This window comes from Aotus nancymaae, unplaced genomic scaffold (genome assembly GCF_030222135.1).
Source record: "Aotus nancymaae isolate 86718 unplaced genomic scaffold, 86718_ANA_hifiasm-v0.15.2.pri h1tg000040l, whole genome shotgun sequence".
NCBI classification, from domain to species: Eukaryota; Metazoa; Chordata; class Mammalia; order Primates; family Aotidae; genus Aotus; species Aotus nancymaae.
The window spans coordinates 38,432,180-38,457,639 of record NW_026988454.1 but is presented as its reverse complement, the minus strand read 5'-3'; the positions used below and the strand labels follow the sequence as shown (position 1 = coordinate 38,457,639).

The window sequence follows — 25,460 nt, the reverse complement described above, 5'->3', positions numbered from 1 at the left end:
CATAAGGAAGGTGATATGGGTTTTATCCATAGAAGAATCCTCAAACACGTATCTGATCTGGTTTTAATAAGAATCACATTACAAGAGACCCAATAGAAACTGTATAAAAAGGGCTTTAGAAAACGTTTTTAAAATTTAATTTGTATCCAGTATAGCATTACTATTTGAATTTAACTTCCAGTATACCTGCAGAATGGACTATTTATTGAGTTTAACTTCTTTCCAGGCATGGTTATGGAACCTGCTAGTATGTATATGTCCCAGGGGCCACACCATATTAAATAGGCTAGTGATAAAATGAGTAGGACAAGATTTCTCATCAGGAACATTTTAAACACAGAATCTGTTGGTTCTGTGTTGGGGGTGGAGGCTGGGAAAAATAGAGAGATATTAGTCAATGCATTACTTTTATAAGTGAGCAACAGAACCCATGTTGTGTGGTCAAAGGGTACTGCAGAACTTCTCAGGCATTGTATACGTTTCAGTTTTTTACCACGACTTTAATGCTCTACAAGACAGCCCTCTAAGAATCTTTTCCTTGTCCACTTCTATAAGAGAGAACAAAATGTTTTGTTAGACATAGTTGAGACCAATTATAGTAACGTAACTACTTTTTGAAATAAAATTCCGAAATGCCTTAATACATGAATCTTTCTATGAAGTCTTTAAAATTGGCTGCTAAAACCAGTAAGATTATATTTTTGGAACATGGTTAAACATTTTGTGTACATAAGTGAGATTGTAGAATCTAGGGTTTCAATGACTTAAAAGAGATTTATTTCTCCAAACTACAGGTAATTATATTCACATTACTTTGACGGAGATACAGTAATTCTCCATCTTATAGTTAAATTTATTAAAATATTAAGTAAACCAACAGGTAAATACATTTTTGGTCAAACAAAACTTTAAAAATTATGTTTTTCTTTTATTTGGCTCAAGCTAATTCTTTGTTATTTTTATCATTAATTGACCACGCAGTTAAAATTCTATCTTAATTGAATTGACAGCATCTATCCCATTGTCAGAAAAGACAGCCCTCTAATACCATTCAGTTTATTAAACTGCTAATCTTGTGGACTTTTTTCAACACTTGTCAGTTTTTATATGAATAAATTTCAGGTTTCATTTTGTAGGTCTGTTACTTCTTGTATGGTTTCATAGAATTCACTCTTGGCCATTGTTAGTATTGTACAGATAGGCACACAGGCATTTAAATATGGTAGCACCTTATTGCAGAAAAAAGTTCTACTTATATTCACTGCAATTTATTATAGAAAATGTTCTCTGAACTGAAAATTATAAACTGTTGCCAATAATTCAGGTCCCAATTTTAAAATGTATTGAGATTACCAAACTGTGAAGCAGGAACAATATTTGTTCTCTACATAAAGAAAAGAACTATTAAATGAACTTGATATTGTAAGATGAATTTAAGGTTGTCAAAACTCATGTTGTGGCATTTATAATCAGGCCTAAAATCCCAAACAAACATGCCATGATGGAATGGCAGATCATGCTAGATTTGCTGGGTATTGTCAGTTTTATTTTATGTTACCTAAGTAGAGCTTAAGCTTTTCAGTTAAAATCTGACTCCCTACCAAAAGGAAGAGGATTAGTGGATTAACTATTGTTTGTGTTAACAATAATATTGGCAATAACCATTTGTCTGTGGTGCTGTGTCAGTTACAAGGCACTCTGCCATACATTCTTCCATCTGATCCTCACCAAAGCCTTGGAGATACTTGAAGCCAAATTGTTATTATTCTCATTTTACAGATGAAGGTTAAGGAACTGATTTGAGGTCACATTGTGGTAAATGTTCAACACTAATCTCTGGTCCAGTCCAGATCTTCTGATGACAAACCTTATACTCATTCTACTTCATAAATGGAATACTTAGGTCCAATCAGCCATTTTCTAAATGTGTATTTACTGTTGGTCACAAGAGTTTGTGTGACACTGTGTGGATAATTAAATGCCATTTCTACCGGGAAAACCCAAAGCTGTGTCAGTTAATCAGACTTACACAGGAAAGATAATGTACTATTATCTTTATTGCAAAAGTATACTTGAAAATACAACAAAGGATATTGAAGCTATTAAAATAAGCTTCTGATCCTTAGGGAAACTATTTCAACACTAGAGCTATCATCAAAAGGCCTTGAGACAAGTAACCCAGAAGTAAAATGGTTATGATTACACTTTACAAACAAACTTAAAAAGATACCAGGAGCTGCTTTACTCGGTCCCCTGCTATGAAGTGAAAACTAGAGAAAAATATACAGCACAGTATTCTAGCCTGAGGATATGTACTATTTTGCACCATAGCAGACTGACTACAGCCAAATATTTTCATTGGTAAAATGTCAATTAATAATGTTGCTCAATTCTGCTACCTGGGAAGTACATAAGACATGTAATTTAAATTCTAATCATGGATAACAAAAATCCTGTGACACTTATTCTACAAAGGAAAATGGCAGTCCTGGCAAGATTATAAGTTAGAAAATTATATTTCCTTTGTGTAAATTTGTTCTTTAGCTTCATTCAGTAATCAGAATTATTTATTTCCTTATTCAAATTATAAGTGCCTTTTAAAACCAGGCCTACTATTATTATGTTGAGCTGTGGGAAATTGCCAATATTTGACTATTTTAGTCAATAAAAATGCAGTTTTATATGGTTTAAACTAATATATGCCAAAGCATGAATAGAAATGCTTGCAGAAATACTGTCCTAAGTATAACCTCAGATGTACACAGTATTTTAGCAAAAGCATCAATGGGAAATCAAGCAAGTTCTTTCACTGAAAGAATGATTTATAAGTACAGTAATTTATTTTGTGAAGGCCTTTTCTTTACCAAATTAGTAATGTGGTGAATATTAAATTAAACATGAGTCATGCTGCATTTCTTTTTAAATTTTGTGGGGAAGGGGGAAATAGAAAATAATATTTTTATACTCCTAATCAGGCATTACATTAGTTGTTATAAGGAACTACATGAAAGTTGGTGGTATACAGGTTACCAGTAGTAAGTTTGGGAACTGTGTTGTTTTGGCTCACAGACTATAAAGCATGTATGTATATACCTGTTTTTCCACACAGACACACTCTATTACCCTTATATGCATAGCATAATCACATGTGTAACTGTCCATTGTATTAGGAGAGACAGTGGACACTTTTAGGGGCATTTTCCATATTTCAAAACCTGACATCCACGTGCAGCACTTGTCCACTATTATTTTCAGGATAAACTATCTTTATTGCAAGACTGTTGGTAAAAATTCTTAGATTATGTCAAGGGAAAAAAGTCCTTTATTGCTTTTTGAAGGAAAAATTATAAGAATAATTTAATTTTGTTTTATTTTTTATCTCCACATTAGTTTGTTACTTTAATGGAATAAAGACATTTTTCTCTTCCATTATTTCAATTTATTATGTTGCATCCATTTATGTTATAGAAAGATAAACTTTTGTGTTGAATTAGCTGCAAAAGACCAGCTTATACATAAATCAGTACTAAGCAAATACATTACAAAAAAGATAGGACAACAAAAATGAGCTGGAATACAGTTTCAGTTCAACCACCAAATGATTTGATATCGTGAATAAGTTTCTTGGGTATATATAGCAAGTGAGTAGACCTCAGCATTTAGCTGTTTTTTTCAATGAATAAATATTGAGCACCGCCTTTATGGCAAACACTGTTTTAGGTGCAGGAAATAATGGACATTATGCTTTGGGAGGATTAGATAAGAGACGAAATAAGTCAGAGAAAAGATCTCTAGCACAGAAAAGTCTTGGTTACAAGCTTACAGAGAGAGAGAGAGAGAAATGGTAGTGACCTGTCTAGGGAACTGAAAGGTTGCCACATAGAATATGTGGAAGGGAGTGATGGGAGACAGACTACGTTCCTAGCAATTGCCTTGAGTCACCATGATTATTTCACCTATTGAATAACTGAATAAATTGAATAGAGAGGCTGCTTGTACCAAACAGTAAAACAGTTTCATGATGAAAAAATTACATTTTAAACTTACACTTAGGGAAAACAAAAACAAAAACGAAACACCTGCCTTGCAGATACATGTCCTAGAAACAGATTTTAGACAGAACTATTTCCCTCTACAACAATTAGGATTAAGTCAATGTTAAAATAAAAAGAAGGATGTTTAGCAGCATAAGGAATAGAAACATTTGGAGTTTTAGTTTATTGTTTATACAACACATCCTGTTTTATAATTGTTTTCCAACAATGATTATATAATGCGGCGGGGGGGTCACTCTTTAGCAGGAGAGTCTCTGTCACTAGAGTTGCAGTGTGTTCACCCCTCATTTTCTCCAGTGTTTTTGTAAATCTTTCTACTGACAATCTTTTAATAATTCCCCAAACAATTGGGGGTAATGTCTGAATTCTAAGATCTTGTCATAAATAAATCCAGTTGGCAGAATATGGATGTTTTGATGATGTTCCATGCTAATAAAAGCACACACATTTTTCTTGAGATTAGGGCTAGCCAAAAGCATCTGAGAACTGATGGAATCCTAAGGCAGACAGAAAAGCCAAAAGCCAAGTAACTAGTTTTGTCTTCAGCACTAACATTTTGTTGTCTGGGTGCCATGACATAGCCCCTACTAGTTAATTCCATTAAGCAACAAGGGCCATTTAAATATAGGCAAAACAACTACAAAACAAACAAACAAAAACTCTGTGACCACAAAAAGAGCCTGTAACATAGACAGAGGACTACAAATAGTGTTCTTAGCAAGATAATCATTAAGACAGTAGCAAAATGAGGAGGAGTGGTGTCCTGGGCAACATAAAGTGTGTATACCCTTCTACCTGCACAAACACTCTACTGAAATTTGCCAAGGCTCACTAGTGTCTTTGAGGCACCCTAGAGAGGGGATCCCAGGAATAACTGTCATCCTTAGCCCTTCTCTGGCCAAGGCCCTACACTAGGACTCAGAGGAGAGATAGTTCAGAACATTTTATCCCTATCACTGGAAAATAGCACAGTTGGTGCCTAACTTTCTTCTGTTGAAAATAACACAGGTAATTTTTTAGCCAAATGAGATTTTGATTAAAAAAACAAACAAAGGCAGAATGTGAAAAGGAGCTGATGTCAGTGCTTCCAAGGATACTGAAATTCATTTTAAGATAATAAAGAAATAGCATCTTCAGGCCCTTTAGACTTTGGACTCCAAAATTGGATGCTGATCAAATAGGATATTTATATATTAAAAAGTTCCAAGAGAACTTGTACAGCATAAGGTAGATACAAATCAAGGTGGAACAGATAGAAAATAATTAGGTCAAGAGTAATCAGCAAAATATATGTGGAACCAAACAATACATTGATATTCTGATCTGGAGAGAGGATTTGGGATTATTTTGAAAAATAATGTCACTACAACTCTGTCCAGAACTCACAGCTGCAGAAACAAGAGTAAACAAGTCATCCTATTAGAAGACTGCAAGGTTAAAGAACAACAAAAGATTCAAAACTAAATGACATTCTTGTTAGTTCCCATTGATACGATTATAACTCATGCAATTCCCTAAAGGAAAACTACAAAAAGGATGTTTCTTGAGATAGGAATACAAATAAACTGGTGCTTGTTTGTTTGTTTTGTTTTAAATCCAGTAATAAGAATGAATGTTTTCTGTATTTGCTTTTTTAAAAAGCTCTATATTTTATATGCAGACATTTAACATAAAATCTTTTCCCTATGTCTTTTCTTAGATGATTAGGTAGTTGAAAGATGCTACTGCTTACCAGGCATTTTTAAAAGCTTTTGAGTTCCATGGGGGAGGGGGCCATGATTTATTCTTTTTTGCATTTCCCCATGCCTCAGTTTACATCACATAAGCATATATGTATGGTCTTCTACGCAGTCAGCCAAATCAGATAAATCATGCCTGGGAGTTCAAAGTGGGAACTGACTTGCCTAGTTTGACTATTCTGATTAGTGAACTAACTAGCTTAGAATTTTGTCAGATTTGCATATGTCTTTCATTTATGTACTAGAGCTACACCTAAATCCCAGAAAAATCGATAACTAAATAATAACATATTATTCTAGATTCAAATTTTAAAATCTACATAAGAATATTAATAACACAATTATTTGTATGACAATGACTTCTATGTTTTTCATTTCGCCCTCAGAGATCTATATTTCCTCTACTAAAATCGATACAGAAGCAAAATGTTGTAAAAGCACCAGAGTGTTGCCCAGAAAACTGTGCATTAATTACTCAAGTCGGGAAACTCCCAATTTTGCAACTCTATTTTATCATTTAAGAGAGATCTTTCCACATGTGTGTCCTAAAAAAGAACCAGTCTTGTGTAACTTAGCAAAAATACAAATTGGTGTCTCCACTTTGATTTCTCTTTTTGAAATCAATTTTCAGCTTGGCTTTCTTTTGCCTCTGGTATTCTGATGATCATTTTGTAGCATCTGGATAATTTTACATTAACATCTGGAGTTGAGGGTCTTTTTATTTGTCTGATGCATATAGAATACTTCTGTAAGAAATGTATTTTCCCAGCTGCTGTTTATTCGTTTCAAAGAGACATGGTTAAGTGAGTGTAACAGCCTTCTTAGGAAATTCAATTCCTAAATTCCTTAGGAAACACAAACCATGTTTAATCTGAAGTCCTGCCAGTCTATTTTCTTTCCTACCAGCTTTTCCCATGGCAGAAATGGTTGAACTCTGTACAGGAGGAGTACTTTAGTGTGGTAACAGGTGGTGGTGTTGAGTGCAAGGGACTTTGAAATCAGGCCTGGTTTGGAATCTTGGTCTGGCAGTCAGTAGCTGTGTAATCTTGGGTAACTCTTTGAAGTTTGGTTTCCATATCTAAGAATGAGGAAGCATAAATACTCATCTGCCCACGTTGGCTGTTAAATGAGATAATTTACATAACACATCTGGCTAAGGTGCAGATGTAATAAATGGCAGCTGTTATTATTATTTATGTCAGCATGTTGCAGAGAGCAACTTACAATTTCTTCTTTTCCTGACCTCCTAGGGCTTTTATGCATGCGATTAGCAATTTGGGATTCGCACAATGTTTTTCCAGAGTACAAGATTTTTAAGAGCTGTGACTGAATCTTATTTAGAAACTTGCTCTTTGGGTGGAGGAGAAGGAAGAAACTAAGTTGACTAATTACTTTATAAAAGCAGGTAGAGAATCATTCTTTTCTGAGCTTCTGTAGCACAGGCTATGAGATAGTCTAGTAAAATCAATTCAATTTTAAGCAAAGTTTCAGAATTCACCTTAATAAAGTCTATAGGTCCAAGCTATTAAACTGGCAGGGATAAAAGAGACCTACATTCATTAAATTAAAAGCAATGTTTTTAAATATTGTTCAAAATGTTTTTAGAACTCTTCTTGGCGTTGTTTTATAATGATGACTTCACGTCTTGACTCTCAATGACTTTTATCTTCACCCACCAAAATTATTCACCTTCAAAGATGAAATTTGGTAATACTGAGAACAGTCAAAAGGAATGTCCTGAAGTTCTGAACACAGCTCTGAATAGTTCCAAAATCTTCTAAATATTTTTGAAATATGTATACAACCAAGATTATTTGTGTGAAAGGTTTTTACATTCACTTAATTGTATTATTTTTAATATAAATGTTTAAAAAAGATTCATGCTATATTCACAGAGTAAAAGGCAGTTTTTAAAGGAAATGAATTAACAGAGTTTCAGAGAAATAATTTTAATAGCATACATTTCATACTTTTATTTATTCTGAAAACAGTACTTTTCCTCAATGTTGTTTCCTTATAACTACTTCAAAGAAGTTAAGGACTTGCAGGTTGTCTAGTTCTTTATTATTTTCCTTATACATAGCAAAGTTAGTGCTCAATAATGCTAGATGAGCAACTGAATGACAAGATGACAAAAATAAATGAATTTATTACGGCTGCATGTTAAAGAAGTGTACTTTTTTATACTTCTTTTTGCGAAAAGTGTCAAGGTGGCATATGTGATAAAACACAACTTTAAAATGACAACAAAAAATTAAAATTTCACTGGACCAAAAAAATGGAAGAAAAATATACACTGGCTGCTCATCTGGGATGAGTTAGTTATTGCAGTTGAACTCTTAATTTAATGCAGAATTTTCAGACAACGAGGACTAAAAAAGAAAATGTTAAATTATCTAGTGTCTGACAAAGAAGAAAGCTTTTAAATTTTCAAGACGGACATTTTATTGGCAATGAATTCTCAGGGCAAATTTAATGCAGTCCTTATGTAAGGACTTCAGATAGAAAAAAGTATAAGGACTTCAAGCATCACTAGTGCAAAGGACAATATTACTTGCTTATTACTACCACATAAGAAAACTAAGGATATTCTCTTAAATTTTTTATTCAGTGGTGAATCATGTGTCTCTGAAGAACTAAGATAATATGATTTATTTCTGTACTTTTGGGACTGTCTAACTTAATCCATGAAGGAGTACAGGGAATGGGTGCTTAGTGTGTCCACTTTGTTGTCCCTCTCAAATGTCAAATGTGCAGGCAAATTCTCAGAGTTGAATTAGTTGACAGGAACTTAAGCATCAGTATTTGTTGCTGGGTAGTTTTCTGTGTCATTAAGTTACAGAATATACTCCTACGAAAACGGAGAGCCAGCCCACTGCCACAGAAAAGTGTTTTTTTTCAGATGGCTTATGGTTAGAACCAATATATTTTTCCAGCATACACTTTGAATGATAATAGCTCACATTCACTGATCACTTGCCATGGGCCAAGAACCATTCTAAATGCTTTGCATCTTGTATCTCATTAAACCTTTACAGTAACTTCATGCAATGTACACTATTATTGTATTCATTTTGCAAGTAAGAAACTGATGGGCAATGTTACCTCACCCACATTTACACACCTAGTAAGTGGCAGAGTCAGAATTTGAACCCAGGCCGATGGTACAGTCTGCATGCTTAGCCACAATCATGAACCTACCCGCAAACTCCCTGTGTTTGCATAAGCATGTGGATACTACAGGATAGATACTTTAGACTCTTATTACATAGGAGGAATAGTGACATGAATCATCAAAGAGGAGCATAAAATAAACTTTGCTTGCCTTACCCATGAAAGAACATCAATGTGACTCCCCGACAAATATCTGATAATGAGAAGAAATGCGTTGTGATCAGAAGGATAAAATGAAGAAAATAAAAATGTATACTGAAATAGCCGAATGAATGAATTAACAGCCTATTTCATAGCATTGTGTTGGAGAAGAATGCTCATCTTACAGAGGTGATCGTGTATCATAAAAACTGCACTGAATTTGAAGTAAAAAATAGAAAAACTGTATCTAATTTCCAATTCTATCACTTGTAGGCTCTGTAACCTCCTAGTCTCTTTCACTGGGATCTTAGAAGTGCCTTCTTAGAAGCTAAATTTTCTTGCCTGTGAGTTGGTTTATGATTCTTTCTTCCTCTACCTTCTTGCTTTGTTGTGATATCAGAATAAAGTATTGTATGTGCATATCCTTGGAGATTTTAAAGCTATCTGAAAATGTGCTGTATTTAAACATACTGAACATAGTTAAAAGACACGCATCCAATTATTGTAAAAACTATACCAATTTATTGTAGTCCAGTTAAAAAGTAGCTTACCTAAAGGTCTATTTTGTTGCATTTAAAGTTGGAAATTCACCTCGTTATAAATCTCTTCCCAACTACTGTGATCCTGTCTTTAATGAAACTTTAATTAACTGGAATGTATGCCAAGAGTATACAGTCGGAATCTCTCTAAGAATCAAAGACTGATGAGAAGCCTCTGAAAGCTGTGAAAAGTGTGTTATTGTTTTTAACTGTTTCCCTAAAGAATGAGGAAAGTGAAGCCAGGACCCTAGTTGTGTTGATGGGCTGTTGCTTCTTATCCATGATGCATAAGAGTGAGGAACTAAGTCTGACGTTTTTTAAGGGGGGAAATAGCAGTATAGCATACTGAAAGTTTTGCTGTAATTTTTTTTTTTGAGACGGAGTTTCACTCTGTAGCCCATGCTAGAGTACAATGATGCAGTCTCGGCTCACTGCAACCTCCCCCTCCCAGATTCAAGTGATTCTCCTGCCTCAGCCTCCGGAGTAGCTGGGATTACAGGTGCCCGCCACCACACCTGGTTAATTTTGTATTTTTAGTAGAGATGAGATTTCACCATGTTGGTCAGGCTGGTCTCAAACTCCTGACCTCATGATCTGCTCGCCTCAGCCTTCCAAAGTGCTGGGATTACAGTCGTGAGCCACCGCACCTGGCCTGTTATAATATTTAAAAAATGCCTATTAAAAAATAAATAGTACAAATTGTATAAAGATATTATATGAAAATTGTTCTGTGATCAGCAGTCCAAAGATAAAGTCTCCTCTTCTCCCCATGTTCTTTTCACTGCTAACAATGATTAACATTTGGTATATATCCTCCTAGATTTCATGTTCTATGCGTAAGTGAAGACGTATGAATAAAATGTGTTCTTGTTATATTACATAGTTCTTGTTTTAGCACAAATGGAATTATCCTCTATGTGGTGTTTACGATTTGCTTTTGCATTTATGAGGTTGTGTTTACAATGTTGTACACTTTTTAAATTTTAGCATTGGTAAATTTACTTTGTTTTCATTTTAACATAGTATTCAATTGAAATGTAAGTATACTGCAATTTATTTATCATATCTCCACCGATGGTCTTTCAGGTTATTTCTAACTTTTCTTGAGTATAAGAAATGTTGTAATGAGTAACTTGTACAAGTATGTTTGTTTATACTCTTCCATTAATACTTAATGTAAATATATCTGATAAGGGAAATTGTAGGTTAAAGGATATATTATACATTTTATTTCTGATATGCATTGGCACAGAATTGTGTGAAGAACTAATTAATGTCTAAGGAATACAGTTTCCATTGTTTAATTATCAAAAAATTATCACTTACATGGGCTCTAGTTATACCCATGATGTGACCAATTTAAGAAACTTGAAAATATAATTTCCAGTACATGTATACTAATGTAAGACAGAGAAGTTTTATTTACAACTGGAAGTTGTTGGGACCATAAAAGAAACAAATATGTCTAGAACATTTTAAAGTTGGCAGAGCAGATTTCAAGATATTCCAGCCTGAGTCCCTCAGATACATATTTTGGTGATTACAAAAATATCAAAAGAAATTATTTGTGACCAAAAGTCACAATATGTGCAAGTCATCAATGCAATAAGATAAGGCTAAAATCGAGTTTCAGATATTTTGGGATTTCCAGAAAAAAAAATTATAAAAATTCATAATGTAATCATTTATAAAGTTTTAAAGTTTATCATTACAAAAAGGAGAGTCAAAATCAAATGAAATAAAACAGATAAGCTTTGTTCCATGGGACAGTGTCAGTCATAAAGACTTACTAGTTAGGTGTTAATTCATTTTGTGCTTACGGGATTTTGTCAGCATCAGACTGAAGAAAAATGTATAATTATTTTATAAATAAACATGTTTTGGGGTTTCAGAGTAAAAAAATCAACTGAAAGAAGGTTTACAATATTTACTAAAGATAATGATTCATATACTACAAAAATCTGAACTTCAGATATTATTTATATGACGTTAAAAGTTATATTTTTCTCTATCAATGACTTTTATCTTTAGTGCTATTTGTTTGAAGGCTTGTTTATCTGCTATTAAGTGATTTTTCTATGACTTTCTACATGTCTCTTCACGCTGGGTTAAGAAATCTTCAAGTAAATCAGTATCCTTGGGTCTACACAACCTTTTGCTATTGTATTTTCTCTGATATGGAACAAAGGCAAAAGATACAGGAAAATGTAGAAGTGGGTATTGTAGAAGAATCCAGATATATCTAATGGCTTCTTCATGCTCCTTCCTTCTTGCCTTTATTAAAAAATAGCTTCTGAATTGCAAGAATATTTTTAAGCCATATGAAACAGTGTGCCCCTTCAGCTGGACTTTTCAAGGAGCCTGTGAATGCTGAAATAATTAACAGTATGTGAAGCCAAATTGCACTGAAGCATGGAACCATGTGGTGTGGCAATCGTGGGTGGGAAGACGTATTAGTCTAGAGGTCCCTGCTGAGCAAAAGACAAAGATCTCCTTCCGCATTGCCCCACACTGATGGTGGGCTTTGGATGTATTTTCAGAAATAATTATTTGCAGAGAACTTATAAAAACAAATGAATCATCCTCATCACTGTGCTTGTTCCGTTTTGGGATGTTTGTCTACTAGGCTTTCTAAATTGGGAAATTTTGAAATTCAATAAGAAAAATATTTTTTAATTTTTTTTGAGATCCTCAGTGTCTTCTGCAAATACACTTTCAATTTTTATTACAGACTCTCTTGATGCGGTTGTTTACCATTGCATTTTTATTTAACTTGAATATTTTAATTTAGCATGAGTCATTCCCATGAGTTAATAACTTTGTATGCTAGCATATCTAGTTGTATCTTCTGTGTATTTTCAATGGTGTGTCTGCTATTCCAAAGATCTTCCTGAATTTTACGTATTAGAAGTGGCATAGCCTCATGACACTTTATATCAAGCAGGAAGTTCTGGAAGGTGGTGCTAACAAATACCTCAAATCTGGAAGTTGTATGCTTTAGAAAAATGAAGTCACCTTGTTAGTGAATCTCTATATTGGATTTTCTAATACTTATAAATAGGTTTTCAGAAATTAATTATATTGATAGCCTCAAAAAACTAGGGAAAAAGCTGTGTCTCAAAGACATTACAAGGCAGTAGTAAATTATAAACAATATATTTTGAAATCATAATTAATAATAATAATTAACGAGTCCATAATAATTAACGAGTCCATTTTCTGAGGCATTGACCTATTAAAGATTTATGAGTTACCTAAAATCCCAAATCTTTCCTGAGGTAATAGCTTCAGTGAGATAAAGGAAAGGTATCTTATTTATTGCTTCACTGCCATAAAAAATAAAATTTGTGATTATGACTCATGATGATGATGCCTATTGCAAAATTACAGCTCACCCTTAAAATTGTGTGAAAAAAATTATTACGTTTTAGACATTCATTAAAACTTATAAGCAAAACTTTCAAGTTCCTTAAACTGATTTACTACTTGTATATGTAGCTAATTGTCTATGAAAACTTTAAGCTTAACTCTTTGTAGATCTTCCATCATACCATTGATTTATAAATTATGACCAGAATATTGAAGGAAATAGACTTTTTGCTAACTACATTTATGCAATCAATATTTATTAGGTAGTTTTTGAAAAAATCTTATATCAGAACTTATTCCTTGTGTGCCAAATGTTTCTTCATAGAATACCACCAGCATAGACATTTTTGTTTATCCTGTGCAATTGGATTTCATTCTGGGGAGCTTCATCGTGTACGTGAGCTCATTTCCAGAAACCATCTTACCAATACTTAGAGTCTAAAATGAAATTCAGGGAACTATGGCCCAGCAAGCTTTCATGTGCTATTCTTTGCTTCATGGCTTTGGAAATCTATGGGAGACCCTCTATCACTAGACAGAACACTGAGAAGCAAGATTACATATGAAGTTTACCATCTGATTTTTTTTCCTAAGCGTTATTACATGAACATTTACAACTTGTCTTCTTGTGGGGATTCATCAATATCCAGGTTTGCTGAATAGGGTAGTGAAGGGCAGTTGTTCACAACTGAGCTAATTCCCACTGTGTTGATATACTCCAGCTCCCCCACATAGCTCCACCCTTCCAAGTCCCAACTTCCTGCATAGCTCCACCACACTACTGGGCTTGAATCCAGGCTCTGCCACTTCCTAGTTGGTTCTTGAGCAAGTTCTTTAACCTCTCTGAGCCTGTTTCCTCATCCACAAAAAGGATGAGGAACAAAAAGGATGTGCTAATACCTTCTTAACACTGATAATTAAATGAGATGAGCTTGAATTATAAAATCAGCATACAGGAGGCTGAGGCGGGAGAATCGCTTGAACCCGGGAGGCAGAGGTTATAGTGAGCCGAGATCATGGCACTGCACTCCAGCCTGGGTGACAGAGCAAGACTCTGTCTCAAAAAAAAAAAAAAAAAAAAAATCAACATAGAGGGAATGTAAATTCGTACAACCAGTACGGAAGAAAGAAAAAGTAGGAGCGTTCCGCAAAAAATAAAAAATCAAACTGCCAGACCAGGCGTGGTGGCTCATACCTGTAATCTTAGCACTTTAGGAGGCTGAGGCAGGCAGAACATTTTGAGGTCAGGAGTTCGAGACCAGGCTGGCCAACATGGTGAAAGCCCGTCTCTACTAAAAAATACACAAAAATTAGTGGTGCATAGTGGTGCATCCCTGAGAAGATTGCCTGGAACTATCTTTGAACAGAGATAGTTTGTTCAAAGATAGTTCCAGGCAATCTTCTCAGGGATATTTGTAAAGTGAACAGCCTTGTAAGGTAGAACCCTGGAGGCAGGGGTTGCAGTGAGCTGAGATTGTGCCACTGCACTCCAACCTGAGTGACAGAATAAGACTCTGTCTCAAACAAACAAAAAAAGGAACTACCATATAATCCAGCCTTCTCACTTCTGCATATATATTCAAAGCAATTGAAATCAGGATCTCAAAGAAATATCTGTATTCCCATGTTAATTTTAGCATTATTCACAACAGTCAAGACATGGAAACAACCTAAATATCTTTTGACAAATGAATAAATAAGAAAAATGTGGTATATACATACAATGGGATATTACTTAGCCTTAGAAAAAGAAGGAAATCCTGCCATTTCAGACAATTCAGGCAACCTGAAGGACATTATGCTAAGTGAAATAAGCCAGAAGTGGAAGGACAAATATTACATGATATCACATATATAGGGAAGCTAAAATAGCCAAAACTCACAGAAACATGAGAGTAGAATGGTAGTTACCAGCGTCTGGGTTGGAGGGGGAAACAGGAAAGTATTAGTGAAAGGGTAAAAAGTTTAACTTCTACAAGATGAGTTAAGTCCTAGAGATCTACTGTATTGCATAGAGCCTAGACTTAACATTACTGTATCGTATGCTTTAAATTTTACTAACAAAGTCAATTTTATAAATGTTCATATCACTAAATAATAATAATGAATAAAGAGAGCGAGAGAAAACTTTTGGAGGTTATCAATATGTTTATGGCAGAGATGGTGGTAATGGTTTCGCTGGTACATACTTATCTCCAAACTCATTAGGTTGTACACATCAAATATGTACAGCTTTTGGTATATGAATCAACCTCAGTGTTTTTTTTAAAGCAGTATAGAAATAGCTATTTTTAAAATTATTATAATTTAAAGCCATCTAACTCATGGTGTTTTCTTGAAATAGCAATCATATCTTGGTTAACAGTTGAGATCTAAAAGCTTAGGCCTAAATTCAGGTAGAAACTTTGGCACATGGTTATAAAGTTTGAAACCAGATGCACAGACTATCTTTGTTCCAGAAGATCTTCTCAGGGATGCTTGTAAAGTGAACAGCCTTGGAAGGTAGAGATAGTGTCTCCATGAGAAGCAAAGTGTAGATTTATTCATAGGTTGGGAAGAGAGAGATGGAGTCTCCCTCCAGACGAAGGGAACATATTTACCACCCATAAGAAAAGATTTGAACTCCTTAAGCTGAGGGTTCCTCTTCTGCAACACCACCCACTGTGAGTGGAGGCATCAGCTGGCCCACTTTTTCTCTCTCTGCAGGAAGTCGAGCTCAGGCAACTGGCACCAAATACGCCAAAGCTTATGCTGCTTCCTGGGCTGTGAGTAATAAAGTCCCTTTTCCCTCTTTTAGAAGTCTCATATGTTCTGCCAGCAGCCATGAAACTGTGTCAGCCTAAATTGTTGTCTTGCAAGTAGAACAAAATTCCAGACTCTTTACAATCTTCTTCATAAAAAACAGCCTTATTAAGATATATTTTGCATACCACATAATTCACCAATTTACAGTACACAGCTCAGTAGTATTTATTAATAGTATATTCACAGAGTTGTGCAACCACCACCATAATCCAATTTTAGATCATTTCAACACCTCAGAAAGAAATCTTGTACATGTTAAGTGTCATTCCTGTCCCACTCCCCGCAAATCTGCTTGCTCTAGCTGTGCTGGATTGATGTCAGAACACAGGAGGGAGGGGTAAATCGGAGAGAACAGGTAAGAGATTTCACAGCAACTTAGGGGACAAATGATAGTGGCTTAGAGCAGGGTAGCAGCATGAAGGTAGTGAGAAGTCGTGGAATAGATGATATATTTTCAAAGTGGAACCAATAGTATTTCCTGACCGTTTGGCTCTGCCAAGAGGATGTGCTGATCAATTTCCTGTGAGGTGTGAGAATGAGATGGCTGAAGGATGAGTCCAGGGTTTTGGCATGAGCAAAGGAAAGGATTGAATTGCTTTGAAATGAGCTGGGAAGACTGTGGGCATAGCAGGTTTCGACAGAGAAGAACAGGAGTTCAGTATTGCGTAAGTTAACCTGAAATGTCTATTAGACATTTTGGTGAAGCTGAATAAACAGTGTATAGTGTTCTGGAATTCAGATGAGGAATGCTACTTAAAGATATGAATTAGAGAATTTACAGTCATGAGACTGCATGAGATCACCCAGGAAGTACAAGAAGACCTAGAAAAGTAACAGTCCTAGAACTGAGCTTTAAGGAATATGAGTCTTTAGAGGTCAGAGAGATGAAGTAGAGAAGTAAAATCAAGGAGCAAACACACACAGTTTTGGACAGAGATAGTTCCCATAAGAACATTGCAAACATTACATATTCCCTTTGTTGTAGGATGTGAAAACAATCTTTTGGGAAATGTGTGCTTAGAACTCGATGTGATGTATACAATAAGCAAGGAACAAATTGCTAATTCTATCTGGTTCCTAAGAAAATGAAATATTTTTAAATAAACAGTGGTCAGGGCAAGGAGTCCAGGTCCATAAAGAAAAATTTGACCATGCTTTTCCAGGTTGGCTGTACATCAAAAGCCAGCAAACTAGTGTATGCTGTTTTATAGCTCTGAGGATCCATATTCTAAATTATTATATCAAATTTCTTCTTTTTTTTTTTTTTTTTTTTGAGACAGAGGCTGATGCTGTTATCCAGGCTGAAGTGCAGTAGCTCACTGCAACCTCTGCCTCCCAGGCTCAAGCAGAACTCCCACTTCAACCTCCCAAGTAGCTGGGATTATAGGTGCACACCACAACACCTGGCTGATTGTGGCATTTTTTGTAGAGCTGGTAGTGTTTCACTATGTTGCCTATGCTGGTCTCAAACTCCTGAGCTCAAGCGATCTGCCTACCTCAGGCTTCCAAAATGCTGGTGTAAGCAACCGTGCCTGGTCCCTATCAGATCTTCAATATCATGTATTCAAAAATATGCCACTATGATATGTGCTTGAAATAACATCTGAGGGATAAACTCTGAATTTATAGACTTTCTTTAAAAAATTTGTAATGTATATATTCAGTTTCTGATATTCACATTTAACACTTGATATTCAAAATTAGATTTTGATTCTGGCTTTCTTTGTATTTGTAAAAGTTTGAAAGACATTTATTTTAAAGTACAGTTTTATTTATGATATTGTAAAAGTTTTGTCGGTAGAATTGTACACGTTGAGGAAAAAAATGAACCTGAACCATTCTGTTTGAGTCATATTAGTTTACTCCCCATTATGATAGGCGAGACTCAATAAACATTTTATTTTTATGTAAAACTAAGGTGGTGTCTTATGTGATGCCAAACATCTGGGTGAAACTGAAAAATATAGTTAGTCATCAATGTTTATTACTATCTGGATATTTGATGTCATGGAAATGATAAATCATAATTAGCATTTCAATTTGTCAAACAGATGTTCATTGAAAAACAAACACAACCTATTCTACAAGCTGGAAGGATGTTTTAGATGGCCCACCTAAGTATAATTGTTTTTCTGGTTCTCATAAAGAAACAAAATTTGTCAACATAGTTCATTTAATGATGTGTGAAGATAGGGTATGGTTTGTTTTATTCAAAATATGAGATTTTACACTAAAATGATACTGTGTTGAAATTTGATTTAACCTGAGCTTTCTTATTGATATTAACGACTGAAAGCAGCAGGCAGAATTATAAATTTAAATATAATTTATAGAGTAGGTTTAAATATGGGTATAGGTATATCACATATTTTGTCAGGTGTTTTTTGATGGCTTTTTATTTTTTATTGTGAATCAACAATTTATAATTATATAAATTTATTGGATACAAAGTGATGTTATGATATATGAATGCAATGTGGAATAATTCAGTTAAGCTAGTAGCATACCCATTTCCTCAAATACTAATAATTTTTATGATGGGAACATTTGAAATTTACTTTTAGCAATTTTGAAATCTGCAATACACCATTATTAACTTTACTCACCATGCTATGCACTAGAAGTAAAAGAAATAAAACATAAATACCGTATTTCTTTTAACTGAGATTTTGTACCTTTGACATCATCTCCCCATTCCCACAGCCCTCAGCCTCTGTAACAACTATTCTACTCACTCCTTCTAAAAATTAGATTGTTTTATATTCCATGTGTAAGGAAGAACATACAATATTTCTTTTTCTGAGTCAGGGTTATTTCATATAGCAAAATGTTCTTCAAGTACATCCATGTTGTCACAAATGACAAAACTTTTTTTTAAAGCTAAATAGTCTTTCACTGTATATGTGTATGACATTTTCTTTATCCATTCGTCTATTGATGGACAGGTTGATTTCAAAACATGGCTATTGACCGGGCGCTCTGGCTCACGACTATAATCCCAGCACTTTGGGAGGCTGAGGCAGGCAGATCACAAGGTCAAGAGTTTGAGACCAGCCTGGCCAACATGGTGAAACCCCGTCTCTACTAAAAGTACAAAAAATTAGCCAGGCGTGGTGGTGCACACCTGTAATCCCAGATACTCAGGAAGCTGAGGCAGGAGAATTGCTTGAACCCAGGAGGAGGAGGTTGCAGTGAATGGAGATTGCGCCATTGCACTCCAGCCTAGGCAACAGAGCAAGACTCTGTCTCAAAAAAAAAAAAAAAAAAAAAATGAAGGAAAAAAAGTGGTTATTGTGAAGTGCTACAGTGAACATGGGAGTACAGATATCTTTCTGGCAAATTGATTTCACGTCTTTTGGGTGAATACTTGGAAGTGAGATTGCTAGATCACATGGTAATTCTACTTTTAGTTCTTTTAGAAACCTGCATGTAGTTTTCCATAATGGCTGTACTAATTTACATTCCCACCAACAGTGTACAGGATTCTGTTTTTTCCATATCCTCACCTATATTTGTTATATTCTTTTTGATAATACCTATTCTAACAGGTATGAGGTGATATCTCATTGTAATTTTAATTTGCATTTCTCTAGTGATTAGTGATGTTGAACATTTTTTCATATATCTTTTGGACATTTGTTAGTCTTCTTTTGAGCAATATCTATTCAGATTCCTTGCTCATTTGTATTTTATTTTAATTTTTGTTTTCTTCCTCTTAAGTTGATGGAGCTCTTTATATATTTGTGGATATTAACTCTTTATTGAATGTATGGCTTACCAATATTTTCTCCACATTCGTAGTTTGTCTCTTCACACTGTTGCTTCCTTTGCTGTGCAGAAGCTTTTTAGTCTGATATAACTCAGTTGCTTTATTTTTACTTTTGTGGCCTATATTTTGGGAGTCAAATTCAAAAAATTATTACCCAGCCCGATGTCGTATAGTTTCTCCCCCTATATATTCTTCTAGCAATTTGGAGTCGCTGGTCTTGTACTTAACGCTTTAATTCATTTGAATTGATTTTTGTGTATGATGTGTAATAAGGGGACAATTTTATTCTTCTGCATGTAGATATCCAGTTTCCTCAACACCATTCATTGAAGAGACTATCCTTTTCTTATTGTGTATTCTTAGCATCTTTGTCAAATATCAACTGACTGTACATGCATAAGTTAATTTCTGGGCTCTCTATTATGCTTCATTGATCCATATATTTTTTTTGCCAGTACCATGCTGTTTTAATTAATTCTACAATAGCTTTGTAGTATTGTTTGAAACCAGGTAGTATGATGTCTTTATTTTTGTTTTGTTTCCTCATGATGGTTTTGAGTGTTCTGGGTTTTTTTATTTTAAAACTGTTTTTTTCTATATCTTTGAAAAATGACGTCAAAATCTTGATAGGGATTGCACTGAATTTGTAGATTGCTTTGGGTTGTATGGACATTTGAACAATATTAAATCTTCCAATCCATGAACATGGGGTAACTTTCCATTTATCTATGTCTTCTTCACTTTCTTTCATCAACATTTTATAGTTTTCAGTGTATGCAGGTCTTTTCAACTCCTTGGTTAAATTTATTTGTAAGCATTTAATCTTTCTTATAGCTACTGTAAATGGGATTTTTTAAATTCTAAGTTTATTTCATAGATGGTATTGTTACAGTAAAATCCTTTATTCTATAAATGGCATTGATATAGTAAACTCCTTTCATGGTGAATGATTATTAGTCTTAAATGAAATACAAAGATTTGATTTTCTAAGTGAAAAGATTTCTTAAGTAAACTATCTTTGGTTGCTAAGTTTCATCCCATGAGCTTCCTGGGTTGATTCTTAAGGAATACTGAAGCTGAAAGAAGCCCAGGGATTCTGGGTGGTGGAGCAAATATGAGTCTAGGTTCTGCTATCTGTATCTTCCTCAATGTTCAGCTTGAATTTTCTATTTCTATCGTGACCTTTAATTTTTGTGATCTAGTTTCCTTTTCCCCAATCATATTTATTTTTAAACTAGTCTTCCTCATTCTATTTAAAGAAAAATTTCAGGAATAAGGAAAAACATAGGAGTATTAAAATGATTGGAGAAACATCAATGTTGTTATAAACAGAGCACCCCAAAATAATTATTTTGAAAGAGCAGCATTCATTTGAATTCTAAACTCTGGAATGCTTATTTTTAAATTGTTAACTAATGTGTTAACCTACACACAAATTTCTATTTTTACTTGAAGGAAAACAGGATTGTTGGTAGTGCACATTTTCTTTGATACAGATTTTATGCATTGTTAATGATGTTTATGTCATAAAAGAATGGTTCCCTCTCTCTTTTTCAGGGCCATTACATCATTTCTCAAATAGACCACTGTTAGGAAGTAAAAATATATAAGTGAAGGGAAGAGACTCAAGTAAAAACAGAGTTGTGCATGTCCTACAAATTGAGAATAAGGCACATTTTATCTTTAAAAATAACATATTTTAGAGACTCAATAAAAGAATTTTAAAGGGGCAGAAGTACAGATATAGCTGTTAGGAGGAAGCATTATCATTATTTCAGCTACAGCACATTATTGGAGGATAGAAAAGTCATGTGAAAGATCCATGATATTCATGTGAAAGAGCTTAATTATAATAGAGAAGAAAGGATTAGAAACAGAAAAGAGGATGGATTATCAGGAATAAAGTCAAAGAAGGGACTGAATATTAAGCAGATTTTTAGAAAAACCTACAAACAAACCCCAGCACATACTAACAACAGTCATAGGACTGAGATCTGTCGAAGCTAGCTCCCTAGGGGTACATTATGGTTCACTGTGAATAAAAGTGGGCCAGGGAGTGTGACCATGGCTCTAGGCCATGGAGTGAGATAATTGAGACAAGAGAATTCTGTACATCATCTCTCCACATAAGCAGTAGAGCTCAGTAGGCTGCCTGTAAACAGGATTTCAGAGATTCACGCTTCTTTTTCTTGAAAGACTGCCACACTTAGGCATCTGATACAGAATGGCATCACTTCTTAATGAGGCTGTGTCTTTATTTGCACCTTATCAAACTGGGAGATACTGAAGATGGCAGTGATGCTGATAGTGGTGAGATATGGAAGATGTGAGGAAAGCTACAAGGAAAACTGAGATGGGAAAGTAAAGGAATTTTTAGAAATAGAGATCTTGGAAGAATTGCATTCTGGGCAATAAATATTCACTGGACTTACAGTGAATTCCTTCTTTTTTTTTTTTTTGAGATGGAGTCTCGCTCTGTCACCCAGGCTGGAGAGCAGTGGCTCGATCTTGGCTCACTCCAGCCTCCACCTCCTGGGTTCAAGAAATTCTCTGCTTCAGCCCCCTGAGTAGCTGGGATTACAGGTGCCCACCACCACACCCAGCTAATTTTTGTATTTTTAGTAGAAACTGGGTTTCAGGCTGGTCTTGAACTCCTGACCTCATGATCCACCCACCTCGGTCTCCCGAAGTGCTGGGATTATAGGCATGAGCCACCACGCCCAGACGTGTATTCCTTTTTTTTAAGGAACCAAGTTTACTGTTGTTAGAACTACAAGAGCACAACATTACATAATCATGACATCAAATAAACATAAAAATAATGCTTATTTTTAATTTTTACAGGTGTCATTTTATAAACTATCTCTATAAAGAGATTAATGTCAGCTTCTTGTTTTGGAAATAAGATACATGTAAACGAGAGTTTTTTTTTAACTAAGTTTATTTCATAGATGGCATTGATATATTTATTTCATAGATGGCATTGAAAGGGAAGAATAGATGAAACAGTCTTGTTGCCATCTCTCATTGTGAGCCAGTCTAGAAATGAAAACAAACAAACAAACAAAACAACTCTTAAGCCCAACGGCAACATTCATTACAATTTTCCTAATTACACTCCCTTTCTTTTTGCTAAGAAGGAACAGTTGTATTTTTGTCATTAACAGAAAAGGGAACAGTGCCTAAACAACCTATTATAAATTCTTCTGGGAAAGCATATTACAAATAATTGAAAACAACTCTGATTCTGTGAACTTGGCAGAAAATGTATAACAGAAAGCAATTCAGCCCTGGCCCCTGGATGATTGATTACATGTTTTATTCCCTCTACCTTTCATTCATGCTGTGTTTGTCAAGAGGAAAGAGAAAAGGAATGTTGTGAAACAAGATCCACTTTAGACAAATAACTTACAATAATGATCAATGACCAGTAATCAGCTGTTTACTCATTTTTCTTAAGTTGTAATGTTTCTTAATATTAGCTATGCTGCATGAACTCTGGCAGAAAATAAGGTCCTGAATTTCAGCTTGTCCCTAACTCCCTGCCAGCTAGCCAGCAACACAAGCTGTATCTGAGCTTCTTTGAGGGCATGGCCCTGCAGCTCCCTGTGGTCAGTTTTTAGTCTGAATCCAGCAAAGGAACAAGAACACTGTGTGCTTGGTAAATCCACAGAAAACTTCATCTTCTCGTTGTGTGGGAGGAGAGGTCCCTTTGTGTACTGTTTCTTTGAAGGAACTAGAGATCTGTTGGTGCCGTACAGATGTCGAGGTGCACAGGGCCAACATCCTACAAACCTTGTAAATAAATGATTCAGATCCAACTCGGTACAGAATAATTGTAGGAACTGAAACTTTGGGATACTGTTGAATTGTATCAAAATAATTGTTGTCCTGTAAGCCATGTAGTATTAACTATAAACCTCCTCAATGAAACACTTTCTCAGAATCTTGATATTTTAAAATGATATCTAGTCATCTGTGTACGTCACAGTTTTGAGCTGGAAATGTGGTGGCTCTACCAAAATTTTAAGTATGAAGTCAGATGTATAGAGGATACCCTCTCCATCACATTCTTTTGTTTTTCATTTCTCCTCTCTCACAAACTACTGCCTAGATGTCAATAATTCTACAGTGTCCTCTTCCTGTAACCTTTGTGTTGGTCCTTGGTCATCCACTCTGATCTCCGCCGCTAAAGGCATCATGTCAGGGGATGAGCATATAGGTCTTCCCCAGAGCACCAGCCTCAGCACCTCAGCACGGATCTGGAGGGGATTTGAGCTAAGAAGAACTCTGACCTTGCTCTTGATTTCTTGGATGAAAATTAGATATGGATAAGAAGACAAACCCAAGCACATGTCCTGCTTTCCTCGATGCACACTCTCCTGTTGATGTTCAGCCATCTTAGCACTTCCGGAAGCACGTCTTCATTGTGGGTGGAAACTTACTTATCCGTGTTGTCTCAGGCTGTCCACGTTGGTGATAGATAACTGCTATAAAGGGTGGAGCACATGCTGCTTAATGGAGAGATCCAGTGTCATTTATATTTTTTTAAAACTCTTTCAAGGGTAATGACAACTAGCAGTAGTTTCTCCTGTGTGCTAGGTATTATTCTAATCATTTTAAATCATTTCTTTTAATCCACCAAACAGCCCTATAAGATAGATTTTTTTACTTACCTTTGTTAGAGAAACTGAGGTACAGAGAGATTAAGTAAATTGTCTAAATTCACACAGAGAGTAAGTGGAAGAGCCAGAATTTGACACAAGCAGTTTGTCTCCAACAAATGTGATCTTAAACTATGGTTAACTCTCTGAAAACACACACAAAGACACATATACATTTAATCACACAAAGTATCAGGCACGTGGGGATAGCCAATATTAGAAAAGCAGATATATACAAACAGTCTTACACAGAGACTCAGGTTTATAAACCACTGAAATGAAGACTCATCAGTTACGAAATTATAAAATTTTGTTCCACAAAATAATTTAATTTTTTTAAATTCCTTGTGCAATGAGAAAAGATCAGAGAGGCCTGCAATTTCCTTTTACAGAGCTAGGCTAGGGGCTATATTTAGAGTAATTGAACACATGATTTCACTTGAATGCAGAGAAACTTGACCAACTGTGAATATACAATTTCACTCTACAGATGAAATAAAGTTAAACAGAGCAAGAGTAAAGAAAAATGGAGAATAAGTAAAGTGGTGGAAAGAGACACCGAAATTTAGTAATATGAAAACAAAACTAAGAGGAGAGGGAAAGGTGGCAAAAGAAGGGAACATTCAGAGAATGTTGATATATTGAGAGGTGAGAGTAGGGAGTTGTTAGGCAAGCGTGGGAGCATGGGAGGATGGTGACAGTCACTAGGAACTCCAGTTTGCATACACACAATGCTAGGAGCACTAGAAATTAGCCAGCCAACGGAACATGCTCAGTCTTGAAGAGCTTATGTCTCTGTTTAAACTCCTGTACGTATTAGCATGATTCCATAAAGTCTCTGACATCTTGAGTTTTAAGCTTTCTGAACATTAAATCAGTTGAGATTGCTAGTAGCTATCCCCAAATGCTGCTTCTATACATATGGGTAAAAATCCAAATTAATGTATTTATACGGTTTTTCATTTATGTACTTGTAAAAATACACACACATACATTCAATTTTTCTCTGAAGAACCTTTGAGTCGGAGAATGAGAATGAAGGAGACCGAATTTCTCTTTTAACTTTGTGTCTAGGTTTTGTTCCAATCTAATGACACAGGATCTGGCACTGTATTTAGATCTCCTGCTCCAAGATTTTAATTTTAAACAAGTGTTCCCACATGGGGACCGAAAACAAAACAGGAATATGTTGCTTAAGTTTTCCT

General features: G+C 35.0%; 1 protein-coding gene across 1 annotated transcript in view; it reads left to right on the top strand.

Annotated features, from left to right (window-relative positions):
- LAMA2 (laminin subunit alpha 2) overlaps positions 1-25,460 on the top strand; it is an 886,276-nt gene that overhangs the window by 467,415 nt on the left and 393,401 nt on the right. The gene's annotated exons all lie outside the window — the stretch shown is intronic.